General features: G+C 39.3%; 1 pseudogene; it reads left to right on the top strand.

Annotated features, from left to right (window-relative positions):
- The first annotated feature begins 648 nt into the window (after positions 1-648).
- Positions 649-1,728, top strand: LOC134485748 (TD and POZ domain-containing protein 2-like; annotated as a pseudogene).
- The last annotated feature ends 1,960 nt before the right edge of the window (positions 1,729-3,688 follow it).

The raw sequence follows: 3,688 nt of genomic DNA, 5'->3' as shown, positions 1-3,688 counted from the left end.
AAGAGGACCTGAGACTTCAAACCTTGTGGAATAAGTAAGTATTGACATTAGCCGACTTTATATTAGTTTGACTTCTGCCTACAGATTTTTCTCATACAACCACTTTCTATTTATATAGAGAAATTTATCCCTTATGTTTAGTAGAGGACCCTGATTAGTACAACACAGTTGAAATGATAGTGTTTACACATTCCCGAGCAGTTCCAAAGTTGGATACAATAGTCAAAACCAGTTAACATTGACCTAAGATTCAATAAACATACACAGAGATATACAGAACCACGGTAGTTTTGGGTGGGGGTAGTGGAGACTGAGAGAGACACGAAAACTGAAAGACAGAGACATACAGACACAAACAAACAAGGAGAGAGAGAGAGAGAGAGAGAGAGAGAGAGAGAGAGAGAGAGAGAGAGAGAGATTTAACAGTCATAGTGGGTCTGTTTTATCTTTGGTAGAACAAATATGAAAACCTACAGAACCTACATAGAATACATAGAAATAGACATTTCCAACTATATAAAAGGGGCAATTTAGCAGAAAATGAAAATAAAATCTAAATGGTATCTATAATTGTATCTTACAAGGACTGAGTAAATTCTATTACTTTCTTTCAGATCAACTTTAACCTCCAAACTACCTCCAGAAGACATGTCAGGCGACCTGGAAGCCAAGATTTGTGGTTACACACATATCAGTGTTCAGAAATTCTGCTACAAGTTGATCATTAGCAACTTTTCATTTTGCATGGATGTAATTCGGGAAAATATTACAAGCCCAGTGTTCTCATTAGAGGCCAATGAAGAAGTACAATGGTGTTTGAGAATATTCCCAAATGGTGTTGATGAAGAAAGCAAAGATTACCTGTCTGTTTCCCTGGGTTTGCACAGTTGTCCAAAGAGCCCAGTTTTGGCAAAGGTGCAGTTCTGGATCATAAATGCCCAAGGAGAGAAACATCAAATTAAAGAGATCCCAAATATTTTAAGCTTTAGTCCAAAACAACAATGGGGATTGAGAAAGTTCATCCTTCGAGATTTCCTCCTCTCCCTTAGGCATTGGCTTCTCACTGAAGACCAGCTCATCCTGTGTTGTAAGGTGTCCATAGTGGGACCCTCCTTTAGCACTCCTGGGCATAACATGGCACCTGCAAACAAGGATCCAAGGCAGATGTTGGCTGATGACATAGGAGAGCTGTAAGAAAATTCCCTCTTCACAGACTGCAGCCTGGTGGTAGCTGGCCAGGAATTCAGAGCTCACAAGGCCATTCTAGCAGCTCGCTCTCCAGTTTTCAGAGCCATGTTTGAACATGAAATGGTGGAGAGCCTAACAAACATCATTGAGATCCATGACATTCACCTGCAAGTCTTTAAGGAAATGATGGCCTTCATTTACACAGGGAAGGCACCACACCTCCACAGCCACTCAATGGCAGCTGCTTACATGTATGACCTGCAGGACTTGAAGGTCATGTGTGAGGATCACTTGTTCAGGAACCTCTCTGTGAAGAATGCTCTACCAACTCCGGTCCTGGCTGACCTCCACAGCACAGAGCACCTGAAGACTAGGGTCATGGATTTCATTATACTTCATGCTTCTGAAGTCTCTAAGACCTTGGAGTGGAAGTCAATGGTGGAGTCACATCCCCACTTGGCAGAGGAAGCATTTCTCTCCCTGGCTTCTATACAGTGTTTTTCCTTGGAGCCTTCACTCAAACACCGAAAGGTATTTTAGGAGCTTGACAGATATGACCTACACCTGGCTTTTAACAGCTACAACTAGTGTTTTTAACAATGATGTCTGTTTAGATCACAGTTTTGCTGGAACATTTACAGTGAATCTGGGGCAAGATAGCATGATGGCTATGGATTTAATACAGCTGTGATATTTCAAAATGGTGTGTAGGGAAAGGGCAGCACTAGGGTCTTGGACATTCTACCTGACATCTATCCTGTTGATGTTGTCTTATTCTTGTCTGATGTCTTGGAACTGGCATTCAACGGGCCTGAAGCAGAGCCTAACTGACTTTCTTTGGAGAAACCTGTTTGCATTGGACTGAACAGAATATGTGACCTAACATATGCATTAACTGACATGTAAAGTTTCCACCTAATTCATGTGTATTATCTATCCACAAATAAAAATTCTTTCAACTTTACTGTATTTGTCCTCTTAATTGCCAGTTGCCTTATTGTTCTAATTAAGACTTCAATTCTTATATTGAGTCTACTTAAGAGAATGAGAAACCTTGACTTACCTTTGCTTTTGTATACTGGCTTTGAGTTTCTCCCCATTTAAGTTGATCTTGACACGGGATTCTTCTATATTATCATTATTATATTTAGCCATAATCTCTGTGCCAATCTCTGGAGAACTTTTATCATTAAGGGATCGCTTCTTAAAGTCCATGTCCTGATCCAGTTTAATGATCATGTTTTTTGCTTTTTCTTTGTTTCCTTTTGCTTTTCTTCTTTCAGTTAGTTTATGTGGTCAATTGAATTTTATTGATTTTTGCATATTGAACCACCCTTACTCACCTTCAGACAAAGCCTACTTTGTTTTTGTTAATGATATTTTTAATGTGTTCTTGTAATTATTTAATGATTATGTTTGCATGAGTCCATAAGTTAAATTGATTTCTGTTTTAGATATCAGTGTAACTGTAGTCTCTCATAAAATAGAGTGGGAAATATCCCTTCTTTTTTTAATTTTGTGAAATGATTTGAGGAATATGTGCCATAACACCTCTTAGATTAACAGGTGAAAATTATCATCCTGGGCATTTTTTGATGGGGAGATTTTAATGGCTGCTGCTATACTTTGATGCCTTTGATTTGGTGCACACATAGTGAGAATTGAAATGACAGCTTAGGCATTTTTAATTTGATGAGTATTAGTGTCCTTACCTAATATGAGTTCAACACACATTCATGCGATACTGCCCAGAGAGATTGACTCTACTATGACCTTACTCCTCTAGTCTTCTGAACTCCCAGATGTACAGGGGAGACAGTTTGTGTCCTATGTACCATTGACCAGTACTGTCCTTTATAATTGTAAGTCGTAGATCCCCTCCCTCCATTTTCCAAAAGATCCCCTATATCTTTTAGATTCAATCAGGTTGACTCATAAACCCACCTGGGATGAGTGTCAACAACAGTTCCAGGTTCGTTTCACAACTGAACAAAGTGAGATAATTGTTGGAAAAGCTTGGAAATTGGTTCCAGAGGTAAATGGTCTGCCCACACAAGTCCAGGCAAATATTGATACAGCCTTAACTTTGACCATACCCAACTGGGATTTTAAGGCTGTTGAAGGTAGGGAGAGTATATGTGTCTACTACCAGATTCTGTTGGCTGAGCCTCAGGGAAGCTTCAATCAAGTTGGCCTATAAATTTGACTATGGTAACCAGGTGAAATAATGAGAACTCTACAGAATATTTAAAAAGAATTGTTTGAATCCCATAAGATTTACATTCTCTCAGACCTAGAAATGAGAGAAAATTGTCAGTGGGAAGCTTGGCTTTTTTTTTTCAACAAACAGACCCTGATATCTGTCAGGAACTTCAGTGCCTGGATTGTTTTGCTGGTAAGCAACGGCCTATAACTTTATAGAACAAGAACGATATGACTGAGAGCCTTGTGGCTCAGCTCCATTCCATGCCTTGGGTAAACTTAAAGAAGGAGAGGAAAG

The sequence above is a fragment of the Rattus norvegicus genome, chromosome 2, assembly GCF_036323735.1.
Source record: "Rattus norvegicus strain BN/NHsdMcwi chromosome 2, GRCr8, whole genome shotgun sequence".
Taxonomy (NCBI): Eukaryota; Metazoa; Chordata; class Mammalia; order Rodentia; family Muridae; genus Rattus; species Rattus norvegicus.
The sequence above is the reverse complement of the archived record's forward strand: the minus strand, read 5'-3'. Positions and strand labels throughout refer to the sequence as shown.